The sequence below is a fragment of the Cupressus sempervirens genome, chromosome 1, assembly GCF_028749045.1.
Source record: "Cupressus sempervirens isolate cs-2001-9-10 chromosome 1, ASM2874904v1, whole genome shotgun sequence".
Classification (NCBI taxonomy): domain Eukaryota; kingdom Viridiplantae; phylum Streptophyta; class Pinopsida; order Cupressales; family Cupressaceae; genus Cupressus; species Cupressus sempervirens.
In genome coordinates, this window is record NC_143118.1 from 728,752,228 (window position 1) to 728,766,788 (window position 14,561).

The following is a 14,561-nucleotide window of genomic DNA, read 5'->3' on the forward strand; positions in this document are numbered from 1 at the left end:
TAGGATCCTTTCATGCCCAAAATATGAGGGCAAAAAAACAATTTTTATTATTATTTTAAAGCAATGATAATGAAGTTCACTGGGGTTAAAGAGTTTGATTCACAAGGGAAGGAATAGAATTACAACATCAGCCAATGTTTATAGTAATGTGAAGGAATACATCATTGAATTTAAATCTTCGTTATTAAATTAGTATCAAAAATTGATTCATTATTACATTAGTATTACAACAATGTATAAAAATTATTCTAATTATCGATCGGGTGGAGTACAAGTCCAATTATTTCATAGCATAGACATCAAAGAAACTAATTACTATGATAACATGAAATAATTGTCTAACTACAATCAAATCAATTCTAAAACTAAATATAATTGAATTTATGATCTATAAAAAAAAAAAATAATGATAATAATAATATAGCTAAAATTGAATTAATTAGAATCTAAACTAAGATAATTTATAATTGCAATGTAACCATTAACTTCTTTTATCAACGAAAACTATATTTGCACTAATTTAACTTCTATTAACCATTTAATTTTAAATCCATAATTATTAGAATTAACATCTAATAATATTTATGGTTCAACTATACTCACAATAGGTTACAATATTAACAAGCACTATTTAACATTCACATACTAATTTTCATTTATACTAACTCAGAAATTTTAAACTAACTTATTACAACTAATATAAGTTAAAAAAAACATTAACCAAAGAAACCACTAACTAAAATAATGAACTCACCAACACTAGTCTAACTCTAATCCTACTAACCTAAATCTACCTCTAAACATTTATTACCTACTAAACTAATACTAAACTTAAACTAGATTAAACTAAACTATATTAAGAAAAACTAGCTAAACTAGCCTCCTATCTATCTACCCCCACCCACCCACATGGTCATGCACATCCTAAGGGGCATTCATGCTGCCCAAGCAGTGATAGGCATTTCATTAGTAGGACTGTCCCCCCCCACTGTGCATGGCAGAGCCTATCATAGTCTAGGTGCTAAGGGAATAAGGGGGAAAGTTTATTCAAACAAATTTTATCTACATTGGCTTAATTTCCCACTTCAAACCACTTTCCCTACCAAGTCACATGGTCAAACTAGCTGCAAATTCCATGGGAGGTACTTGGATTGAGTCACCATAATTACATTGAATTGGTTTAAAGCTCAAGTCTACCCCTTGTTTCCATACTGACGCTTATGAAAAGGGTAAAAAGATATGTATTCATTTATAAAAGGTTTCTGTTCGCTTAAAGAATAAAGTTTACAACTGAGTGTCAATACACTTAACAAAGATCAAGAGTAAGTGCCGAGTGCAATAGGTGCTAAGTAATAACAAGTGCCAAGTGCAACAAGTGCCGAGTAATAACAAGTTCTGAGTGATAATAGGTGCCGAGTGATAACAAGTGCCGAGTAATAACAGGTGCCGAGTATTAACAAGTGCCGAGTACAATAGGTGCCGAGTGTTAACATGTGCCAAGTAATACAGTTTTGTTCAGGTGCCGAGCTATCCAAGAAACAACATGTGTCAAGTATCAAAAATACTTCAGGAGCCGAGTAACTCATTAAATCAGCATAAGAGTTTGAAATTGCACAAACTATGATGCAAATAGTTTTTGCAACCGACAGAAGGTAAACTTCGAGGGATTTAATGATAAAATCAAATCTTTTATTTTTCCGTGCAATTCACATGTAGCCAATAAGAAAAATGATAAAGGCATGCAACCATTCAGAAAAAGATAAGTATTGAGCAGGAAATTGAGAATCAATATGGATCGTAGATCTAAATCAAACCCTAAGTCTTTGAAGTCTTTATAAGGAAGATGAAATTTCACTATAAAAGAGTGAGATGAGATATATGGAAGGACATACAAGGGTGCATAAGCAAATCTATTTTCAGAAGCAAGAGTTAACAGATCGCAAAGGATCAAGATCAGGAGAAGGCGGAAAAGGAGCCTGTATTCAGCAATCAAGGATTGTAATCTATCAAGTTTATTGTATCTAATACTTTCTAGCAATTGTATTGGAATGAAAATCCTATGGTGATAGGTTAGCTTTATAGCTATTTTTTAAGAACCTTTTGATTAGGTTATTAAAATCCTTTAACTGGGTGACACTTCATGTTAAGTGTTTGTAAATCCTCTAACCAGGTCACTATTAACACAGTGTAAAGCCTTTAATAGGGCAGGCCTTTAACATGGCAGGCCTTTAATAGGTCAAACCATCAGAAGTGGTTGAAAAATATTGCTGCAGTAAATTTTTGTGGGTATCATCCCTACCCTAGGTTTACCTTCTTATTCCTGGAGGGTTTCTGGGTTACCAAAATTTCGGTGTTATGAGTTATTGATGCATGAGTTTTGTTACATGTTTATTTGATGTATTTACATGCATGCAACTTACTTTTAGTTAAAAAATTTATTGGCTAAAGTTTGATACTTATGATTCACCCCCCCTCTCATAAGTACTCTTTCCATATTTGAATATTTCAAAAATTGGTATTAGAGCTAGCCAGGTTCTCACAAGGAAAATCCTAACAGCTTGGAGGGAAAGATCTAAAGATGGAAGCTTTCAAACTTGAAAAGATCATTGAAAATTAGGTGATAGATGTGCAACTTGCTCTACATAGCTTGGAGGAATTCAGAAACAAATTGAGAAACTCATTAAAAAAGAGGAAGGATCTAGCCATAGCTGAAAATGATATGCACTACAAGGAGATTGATACCACCAACATATTTTCCAGTGGAGACACTAAAGAGTTTGATGTAGCAATAGCAGAACTGATGGAGAAAAATAAAATTCAAGCAGATGAGATAAGATCTCTCAAGATGGAACACGAATCACAGGCTATAATGATATGTGAAATTACTAAACAAAAGAAAAGAGTAGTTGATGATAAGGTCATGATGGAAAATGACAAAAGGAATCTTGAAAATAGACTTGAAGAAAAATGTACTGAATTGACAAGGATCTCAAACATGCAGATGGATACACTTGGCCAAATGATGAAACTTTATCATGAACTCAATGTAAAGGATATTGAGATCTCTACCTTGAAGATGCAAAATGAACAAATGCAAAATGGATTGAACAAAGAAAAAGAGGTAGCAGAGAATCACCAAAATCTCCCCATGATACATCAGAACTAGGATACAATAGCACTGAAGTTGGAGAATCTTCAAAGAGTGCTGAACAAAGAAGTGATAAAGGTAAGAATTCAAAACCCACTTTTCATTTTTGTAATAAGAAGGGACATACAACTAATGTGTGCAGGAGTAGAAGATTCAATCAATCAAACATACCCAAAAGTTTCTGTCACAAGTGCAACATGCAAGGACATATGACACAAAATTGCAGATCCAATGTCACAAGGACTCAAAGATTTGATGGACACTATTATAATTGCAAAAATTATGGACATAGAGCTTTTGAATGTAGATCAAAACCTATGTGGATAGTAAATCAACCAGCAAAGACATCAAACAATGAATTTTGGGATTACAACACCAGGTACAACTATCACTATTGTCAAGAATATGGACATATCCCATAGAACTGCATAAGAACACATTTTAAAGGGAACTACAAAAGATGGTTGAGTCAAACCACATGTTTCATTTGCTTAAAAACTGGTCATGTCAGTAGGAATTGCCCAACAAGGTCAAAGGCATCAAGTTTTTGAGTTCAGCAATGGAAAGGCAAAGATAGATGTTGGACATATAAGAAGTGAAATGAATAAGACATGGAGGAAGAAAGATGAGTCTAGCACATCAAATACATAGATCACTTCACCTAATAGGTCAAGTGATCACACTTCATCAAATTAAGAAAAGAATGAGTGTTTGGGATTGATAAACCTAGTCACATCATAAATCAGTCCCAAGACATATAAGAACTGCAAAAATGAAATCAGCATAAACAAAGATGCTAAGTCAAAATTGAGAAATTTTTGAAGATATGTCAAAGTTTCCTTTAGGAGCCAAGTTGCTAACAATGACCAAGTTGATAGTTGATACCAAGCTATGAAATATCAATAGGAGCCAAGTAAAGTAAAACATAATGGAAGCTGAGTTAGGTCAAAATTTATTACTCTATTTTGAAGGGTACATAAATCTGATTTTCGATCATTTTCCCACCATTCAAACAAGAAGCAAAGCCAAAAAAAAGTGGAGAAGATCAAGATTAGCTCAAAAGCCATTTCGTGAAGATTTCAACAGTGATTCAAGACAAATTTCATCGATCTAAGGTATTTTACTTAACTGCTGAGCTATGTAGGACTTATAAACTTGTTTAAATTATAAACCCTAGTTTGGCAAACAATGGCATCTGGGTTAGGAACCACTAAGGGTATAGAGAGTCATGAAGTTTAGTTGGTCAGCAGCGAAGTTAAACAACCTAAATTTAAGCCCATTCTAGAAGTAGCATACAGGAATGATCCTGTAGGTACATTATCAATTATTCTGGATAAAGTTGTTATGGTCCAAGATGTTCGCAGATGCTATAATTACAAAATTGGTGCCATAGGAGACATAGAAATTCATAATGCATATGATAAACTATGTGAAAACAAAGTATTGAAAAATGAGTTTTCAATAATTGCAAGAAAAGGGTTAACCAAAACCCTAGCATTTCTGACTATTTTCAAAACTGAATGGGTACGGATAGTTTTGAGCCGAATACATGATGGAGCTTTTTGGTTAGAGTCAGGGCCAGTAAAATTCACCAAGAAAATGGTTCATAGGGTTACTAGTTTTCCAACCCTAGATCGGCCAAAGACCCTGCGAAGTGACAAAAGGGAAGTAATAGAGAAAATTACTGGTGCCAAATGGAACAATAGAGGAATGACTATCGACACAGTCACAGATCCCCTACTAGATTTTGCTGTGAGAATCATTTCACACAAATTCTATCAATCAATCAGGTTGAACAGTGTACCTTGTATAGCAGTTGATGTTGCATACAAGATAATCAAAAGGGATCATACTTATGATTTGGCAGAGCTCATGTTTCAACAGATTAATGAAAATCTGGGAGCTATAAGGAAGAGCAAGGGAGCTCAATGCAAATTTGGATCAGTTTTGATGTGTATGTTTTTCTATCTGATGAAAGAATTTCCTTCTAAGGGTAAAGTAAAGTGGAATCCAGATAAAACAATTGTTGAAAAAATTAATGGATACATTGAACAGATGGGTGAAAATTTTGATGCCCAAATGATTGGTTATTTTGAGGACTTCAAAAAGTCCATGAAACAAAGAATGAGAATTCTAGTCTCATTGACTAAGAAATATGAAAAAGATATTTGTTTTCTTGTAGATATAGATTATACTTACATACAAGCAGTTATACCTAGAGTAAGATGGCTTAGGCCACTAGGTTATGAACTTGATGTTGATCAAGCCTCTACAAAAATAACAGCTCTACTTGCAAAAGAAGCAAATAAAAATGCAAAAATTTTTGGAACTTATGATGTTATCAAATCAAAGGTAATAAAAAATTTGAAGACTGCTTCAACAGTAAAGAAGAAAGAGAAAATGGTAAGACAAATCAAAAGAAAATTTGGCGTGGAAGAAGAAGAAGGAATAGCAGAAGAAGAAGGAGAAGACATTGAAGAAGAAGGAGATAAACTTCAAGGTTAGACTCAAGGGTCAGGAGAAGACAAAGAGGAAAGTGCTAAGGTAGAAGAAGTGAAGGAAGCACCAGTTAAGAGAAAGACCACAACTCCTTCTGCTCCCAAATCCAAGGGGACGAAAGTAGCTACCCCTGCACCAAAGAGACCTACCACAAGGGCTGCAGCACAAAGAGCCCAAGAGGAGGCAAAAGGAAAGAAGAAAGACACAAAGAAGACTACTTCTGAGTCAAAGAAAAGGAAATTTATTCCCCAGCGTGGAACAGATGAGGAGAGAACAGAGTCAGAGGACAATAGTCAATTTCAAGTGGTAAGACACAAACCCCAGACTGCTGTTGATAAATTATGTTCAAAAATTAGAAATAATGATTTAAATGGTCTAAAGAACTTGAATTTTTCTAAGCTCACCAAAGAAGAGAAAAATAAATTAGAGGAATCTGTGTATGCTATGATGGCTGAGTATAAGCACACACCTCTAGAATTAGATGAATCTATGCCAAGAGAATTGTATAAAATTATAGAGGATAAATGGCATTTTTGTTTACAAATGGAAAAAGAAATAAGGGAGTCAACATTGGCAAGATTGTTGCCTGATTTGACTAAAGATCAAATAATAAATGCCGTAAAAAGGCATAATAACATATTCACTCCCAAGTATAGAGCATTCAATATATTGCAGAATAAAATTAAAGAGGTAGTTACTAAATCCACAAGATTGTGGAAAATAGTTTACAAGAAAATTGAAGATGTATATAATGAAGAATATAAGGCAGAAGCAATTGCCAAGACAAAGGAAAGGAAAGTGTTAGAAACCAAAGAGAAGAAACTAGTGGAGGAGGAGAATAAAGAAGAAAAGGAAGAAGAGGCACATAATGAGGAGAAAGAGGAAGACAAAGATACAGCTAAACCACAAGATCAAAGTATGCAAGACATATAGGTATCTCCTCCTAGTCCTCCTCATGCCACCATCACACCTACAAATATCATAAGAATAAAGGATGTTACAAATACTTCAAATCTAAACATCAATCCATTAACTACAGAGGATTTGGAAATCCTTGACCAATCATCACTAGTAGCAAAATTAAGTTCAAATCCTATATTGGTCAGTGTTGATGAATTAAAAAATCTAGAAGTCAAGGTAAAAGCACAAGTGCCACCTTTGACCATACAAACTACTGGTATTCTATTCCTTCCACCACCACCTCCACCAAGTATAGTCACTTATACACACCAAGTGCCGAGTACAGCAGCAGGGGAAATAAAAGAAACATCTGAATAGCCAACAAGTTCAACCCCACCTAGCATTAATAAAATGGATATTCAAGCTGAAGAAAAAGAGACAAAGAAAAATGAGGAGATTGCAATACAAACACTAGTTGCATTACCAAAATTTGGTACTCCTACACAAACTCTTCAGCAGCCGAGCATAGATGGATTACAGCTAAAAATTAGAACACAAGGCTCGAGCTCATCAAAGGTAGTTAGGAGACTTCACTATGGAGTTCCTCAGCTTGATGAAGAAATAAAGATACCATATTAAAAATCTAGCACTCTTACTGAAGAAAAGATTAATGAAATTCAGAGTGCATTGGACAAAAGAAGGAGACAAGAAGCACTAAGAAAGGAATACAAGCATAAGCTTACATTGAATGAAATTAAAGACATATTTACATAAGCTTTTTTCTTACAGACTCTAGATGAGTCAAGACCAATTATGAAACAACTATCTGATATAGTTCACTAGGTGACTAATGAAGACTAGGAAACAAATGCTAGATTGCTTGAATGGTCAGAAAAGAAGTTCCAAGGAAAAGTAAATAGTAAAATATCTAGTGATATAGCACTGTAATAAGAAGAATCGGCAAAGAAAGTTATAACAGTTAAAATTGTAATAAGAAACATCTTTTCCCTATACAACAAGTTGTGTTATTTTTCCACATTCACACAGGATACTAGCTAGAAAATACTGAGCTTGGAAAACAATTTGAAAATTTCTAGCATGCAACTCCCCACAGATCCAGCTCAGAGTGAGAAGTATTTTGTCCAATAACTTCACACACAAAGAGAGTTAGCTATTTTAGCAACAAAGGAGGCAACCACAAAAGCCAAATTGATACAAATTCAATCGTCAATTACTCCTCATTTGGAATTACTTCACAAGGAGCAAATAAAGGCAGAGATAGTCCTCAGGAAAGACCCCAATCTTTCTTCATCTGATGGATTTGTACACCTAGCAGCAGAGATTGCCATCCAGCATAAGACATTGGATGTCGCATCAAAAAATTGGGATGCAGCTCTGAAGGTACTCCTTGAAGTAAATAGCACATTTTTGGCCAAGTATGGCATTTCATTATAAAGACCCTTGACATAAGTGTCAAAAAAAGGGAGAATAAGTAATAAGAGTTAAGTACAGAAATGAAACGATAAGTATGATAAAAGGGGGAGATAGTAAATTTTGTGAAGTATGATAAAAGGGGGAGATAGCAAATTTTGAGATAGCAAATTTTGAATGTAAGATAAATTACTGAGTCACATGGATATTAATTAAGTGTTTTTGCCACTCATGTCAAAGGGGGAGATTGTTAGCTTAAATAATAAATTTGACAATTGAGTGTCAATACACTTAACCAAGATCAAGAGTAAGTGCCGAGTGCAATAGGTGCCAAGTAATAACAAGTGTCGAGTGATAACAGGTGTCGAGTGATAACAAGTGCCAAGTGATAACAAGTGTCGAGTAATAGCAGGTGCTGAGTGTTAACAAGTGCCAAGTACAACAGGTGCCGAGTGTTAACATGTGCCGAGTAATAGAGTTTTGTTCAGGTGTCGAGCTATCTAGGAAACAACATGTGTCGAGTATCAAAAATACTTTGGGATCAGAGTAACTCAGTAAATCAGCATACAAGTTTGAAATTGCACAAACTATGATGCAAATAGTTTTTGTAGCCGATAGAAGGTAAACTTCGACGGATTTAATGATAAAATCAAATCTTTTATTTTTTCATGCAATTCGCATGCAACCAATAAGAAAAATGATAAAGGCATGCAACCAATTAGAAAAGGATAAGTATTGAGCAAGAAATTGAGAATCAATATGGATCATAGATCTAAATCAAACCCTAAGTCTTTGAAGTCTTTATAAGGAAGATGAAATTTCACTATAAAAGAGTGAGATGAGATATATGGAAGGACATACAAGGGTTCATAAGAAAATCTATTTTCAGAAGCAAGAGTTAACAGATCGCAAAGGATCAAGATTAGGAGAAGGTGAAAAAGGAGCCTGTATTCAGTAATCAAGGATTGTAATCTATCAGGTTTATTGTATCTAATACTTTCTAGCAATTGTATTAGAATGAAAATCCTATGGTGATAGGTTAGCTTTACAGCTATTTTGTAAGAACCTTTAGATTAGGTGATTAAAATCCTTTAACCGGGTGACACTTCATGTTAAGTGTTTGTAAATCCTGTAACCAGGTCACTATTAACATAGTGTAAAGCCTTTAACAGGGCAAACCATCAGAAGTGGTTGAACAATATTGCTGTAGTAAATTTTTGTGGGTATCATCCCCACTCCAGTTTTACCTTCTTATTCCTGGAGGGTTTCTCGGTTAACAAAATTTTGGTGTTATGAGTTATTGATGCATGAGTTTTGTTACATGTTTATTTGATGTATTTACATGCATGCAACTTACTTTTAGATAAAAGTTTTATTGGCTAAAGTTTGATACTTATGATTCACCCCCCTCTCATAAGTACTCTTTCCATATTTGAATATTCCAATAGTTTCCACACCCTTCTCTCCCCAATCACATCCTTGGTGATGTGCTCCCCCAAGTCAACCTGACATTGACCATGGGGATTGATGTGCCATTACTATTGGTAGCCCTTTTTGATCCAATAACATATTAGTAGGAAGATATTTGGTGAGCCAATAACATGCTAGGAGTTATGACAAAAAGTTAGTTTGGTGATGTCTTAGGATATTTTAAGACATTATTATTATTATTACAATTAATTTATTTAAATAAAGAAAATGGGATAATAAAAGATTCTGAATGGAATATACTCTATCAAAAAAAAGAAAATTTATATTTCCTCATACAAAAGGCAATGAGCTAAATTGCTCTAAAAAGATAACCTTTTTATTTTCAATGCTCCTTATTTTTCTAAGTATAGATTTTTAAATTTATTTATTAGCCAAGGAGATTATACTTTTTTAAAAGTTGGATTAGTAATAGAGTTTAATGGTTTTCTATCATAATAAATCAAAAAAAAAATTTCTCTACATAAGCACGAAGCCAAATTAAGTTCGCAACATACCAAAAATTTTCTCTTAACATATTTGAAAAGTGAATTTTGCATAATTGAACATCATAATTTATCTCATATTTTTTGATACACATACATATAATTGAAAGTATGAAAACCATAAATGCTATGATATTACTCATTCATTTTTTTATTGACCACCTAATTCAAAGGCTCTACTAGGAAAGAACTAGGAAGAAAACCCAGCATCGTTGCCACTACAACAAAGGTTTAAATAACATTTCTACACAGGATTTTAATCCCAAACATAATTGAATTGTAACAATCAATTTAAATTTCCTTCATGTCCCTAATCAAGGGATCCATATCATTTTCTGCAATGCATCACTTAGATTGTGGAGGGAACAAAAATTGACCAGGTGACAAACAAGAATAACAAGGAACAAAATCAGACATTCATATCCATACTAGGTTTTCACAACTGATACAAAACTAGGGAGAAGGTGGATTTTTCCAATAGGAGATGTTAGACACAACACCAAAATAGGTGGCCAATCAGGGCTACAACTCAAGAACTTCTATTCTTCCATTCTTGCATGGCAAAACTCATACGTGGTTTGTGCTGACAGGTAGGAGCCCATAACACCCTGCCCTCTCTCCCTATTCTCATCCTGAGAAGTGACTCTACACTAATGGAGTCCAACTAAAGACCTTTCCCAAAATTGGCCACTTCTACCCTATCTAAGGGTGAGCAATGCCAAAACACCCATACAAGAAAACTTCAAAATTCAAACAAAACATGAAGGAAAGACATTCAAGAAAACATGATTTCAATCCTTCCCAAGCATACCCAACACACATACAAGCATACCAATGAACAACTCAATAACATAAGCATGAACCAAGCATGAACAACATGAGCAACATGAACAAAGGAGATGAAGAATTCCTACCTTCACAAAGGTTATGGTAAAATGAACAAGCTGAGAAGAACTTTTTCCTTCCTTTCTTTCAACCTTCCAAGACTTCTCTCTAAAAGTAGAGATTGGGTAATGACCAAAACTCCTCAAAAAAAGCCTCTAAATAAGATCCAAACTCAACCACCTAAAAAGGGCAATAAATTTCCCCGCTTACCTAAAAATCTAGAGGTTTCTTAATCAACCAAACCTAAGGTTAACCTCTAAGTGGAGTTGAGCTTATTCAACGCATGGCAACAACTTTCAATTTTCGGACTAAGGAAAAAATAGACTTTTTGAGTGACCTCAAAAGTCAACAAAAGGGGCTAGGGGGGTGGAAAATGCCACCAAACCATACCCATACTCCTTTGCTATTAAGATTTCATGATTGAAGGCCTTAGGAATTGATTTGGGACCAAACAAATGCTAGGAATTTTTAAGACTATCTAACAACTCCAAAAAGTATATTAAGCACTAATCTAGATTAGGGATAACTAAACTCAATTAAAAATAGATTAGCGAAAAGGTCAGTAACTTAGTCTAACTTAGGTCCATAGGTTACACAATAACCCTAACTAGCATGCTACAATGCATATACAATTCACGAGTGTCAAGTGACATTGTAAGAACATGGTTACGAAACATTAACATTTACTAAATTACAGAAAGATACATTCATACATCTCACAATAAAATTAAGATATGAACAACAAGGTTTCCATGAAAGGCACATAGGGATTAGTTATGTTCCTCCATCGGGTTTCTCAACTAAAATATTCTGCACACATCAGTAGCTCTAGAAAATCACATGCATATATGTATATACGTATCAGGGAAATCACATAAATTAAAACATACATCTTTCAATTAATCAGGGTTCCTCTCATTCTACTCATATTCTCAATCATTAAAATTTCATAATCAAAGTGTTAATTTTGCATTCACTTACTTCATCAATATATATATTTTCATAAATCATTAAATGAAAAAATCAAATATCTAGAAGTAAAACATCACACAACATGAAATAACATAACATAATATGTTTAGTATATCCGATAGTGTCTCAACATATTGAGTCATAAGTATCAAAATAATAAGGTATCAACTATGCTATGAAGGGTCAGGGCAAGGCTTCACATCCTCCTCCACTAGGCATGAACTTCCTCTTGGAGTTTAGCAAAGATAAGGGTACTAGAATCACATCCATACTACATCCTGTCGTGAAGCTGTGACCTCATCATAACAATCCCACTAGACCCTAACCTGATCTAACTCTCAACCTCGATGAGCTAGGGTCTGTTAGGCAATAATACAGATAGGCTCCAGCACTAGCTACCTATCTAACTCCACTTGTAGCCTCAATAACTATAGCCTGATGCTCAGCTTGACAGTTATCAACCACTGCAAAAACTCTATGGGACCTACCCATGTCTCCAACTATCGGCTCTAAAAAGCCCCTCTCTAACCACTGGAAGACTGACCCTACGATCAATCTCTAGCTATATGACCCATTCCACCAAAAGTGTAGCATGCTCCTTGGCTATAAGATCATGCATCCTGTGATCTAGATTGCTGTGGGCCTCCTGACCTGCTAGACCCACTATATCCACCCTTGGAAGACTGTTGAGTCTTCTTTGACTATGGCTATGGGGCATGTACTTTCTGATCCTGTGGTGACTGCCACTGCTTGGGCTTGGAGCCTTGATAACCCTGCGAGGGTTCCTATTGCTTCTACTACTAAGACTGTTGGTCCTTAGAGGACCTTGGTGTATAGTTATGATTTCCTTTCCAAGGGGGTTTTTGCTGGGTAGATTTTCTATTCTGAGATCGATCTCGTCTCTCTTGTCTACCTCAAGTATCCTCAACAACTACTACTATCTCCACTACCTATCTAAAGGTGGTGGGGAAGGCCAAATGAATAGGAGCCTGGAGTGAAAAATCCAGGCCCATGATGAAGTGATGCACTCGCAGTTTCTCATAATTCATGTCTTCAACATAAGGAGCTTGAGAAACCTGCTCTCATACTGAGCTACTGTAAGACCCCTCTGATATAGAGAATGAAACTCATGTATCTGCTTCTGTCTGAACTGCTTTGACAAGTACCTCTCCTGGAATCTCTCCAAGAATGACTTCCATGTGAGGGTATCCATCCTCACTCCTCCTATAGTCTCCTCCTGATGCCACCAATTGGACACATCTCCTCTCAGCTGATGGATTGCTAGACAGGCCTTTAGATTACTCCCATAAGGATGTAATCCAAAGAATCATTGAAGGCTCTATAACTAGGCCTCTGCTACTGTCCCCTTAGTGGAATTGGTAAATAATGGTGGCCTGAGTCATATCAATTCCCTAATATCATCTCCTATATGCCTAGGAGGTCTATCAAGTGGGGTTCCTCTCTAGTGTATTGACTCACCCTCATGCTCACCCTATCCCTCTAACTACCTCAGTGGGAGACTCCTAGTCCTCTCTCTGCCTTTGATCCCACCTCCTTTGGGTCCCTATGCTTCAACTATGGGGATCTACTATCCTGGCTGAACTACAAGTACTATCCTCTGCTAAACTACACCAATCAATGTCTGAAGGGCATCTAAAATGTCCTAGTTTACATTTGGTGGTGGTGGAGGTGGTTCATTCTCCTATATCGCTCTACCACCTCTCGCCCTACTTCCTCTGCCTCATTGGTTGCTTTGAGTAACAAGAGGCATCCTACAAAATTTAAAGTTTAGTTTTAAGTTTCATAAGCATAATGGTTTAAGGTTCCTAGTGTTAAAACACGGGCTCTGATACCAACATGTCATGCCCAAAATACGAGGGCAAAAACACAATTAAAAATAAAATTAAAAAAGTAATGATAATAAACTTCACTAGGGTTAAAGAGTTTGATTCGCAAGGGAAGGAATAGGTTTACAACATCAACCAATGTTTATAGTCATGAGAAGGAATACATCGTTGAAGTTAAATCTTTGTTGTTAAATTGGTATCAACAATTGATTCATTATTACATTAGTATTACAACAATGTATAAAAATTATTCTAATTATCGATCGGGTGGAGTACAAGTCCAATTATTTCATAGCATTGACATCAAAGAGACTAATTACTATGATAACATGAAATAATTTTCTAACTACAATCAACTCAATTCTAAAACTAACTATAATTGAATATATGATCTATAAAAAAAAAAATTAATGATAATAATAATATAGCTAAAATTGAATTAATTAGAATCTAAACTAAGATAATATATAATTGCAACATAACCATTAACTTCTTTTATCAATGAAAACTAGATTTGCACTAATTTAACTTCTATTAACCATTTAATTTTAAATCTATAATTATTAGAATTAACATCTAATAATATTTAAATGAAGAAAATGTTTCAACTATACTTACAATAGGTTACAATATTAACAAGCACTATTTATAATTCACATACTAATTTTCATTTATACTAACTCCAAAATTTTAAACTGACTTATTACAACTAATATAAATTAAAACAAAACATTAACCAAAGAAACCACTAACTAAAATAATGAACTCACCAACACTAGTCTAACTCTAATCCTACTAACCTAAATCTACCTCTAAACATTCATTACTTACCAAACTAATACTAAAAGTAAACTAGATTAAACTAAACTATATAAAAAAAAACTAGTTAAACTAGCCTCCTATCTA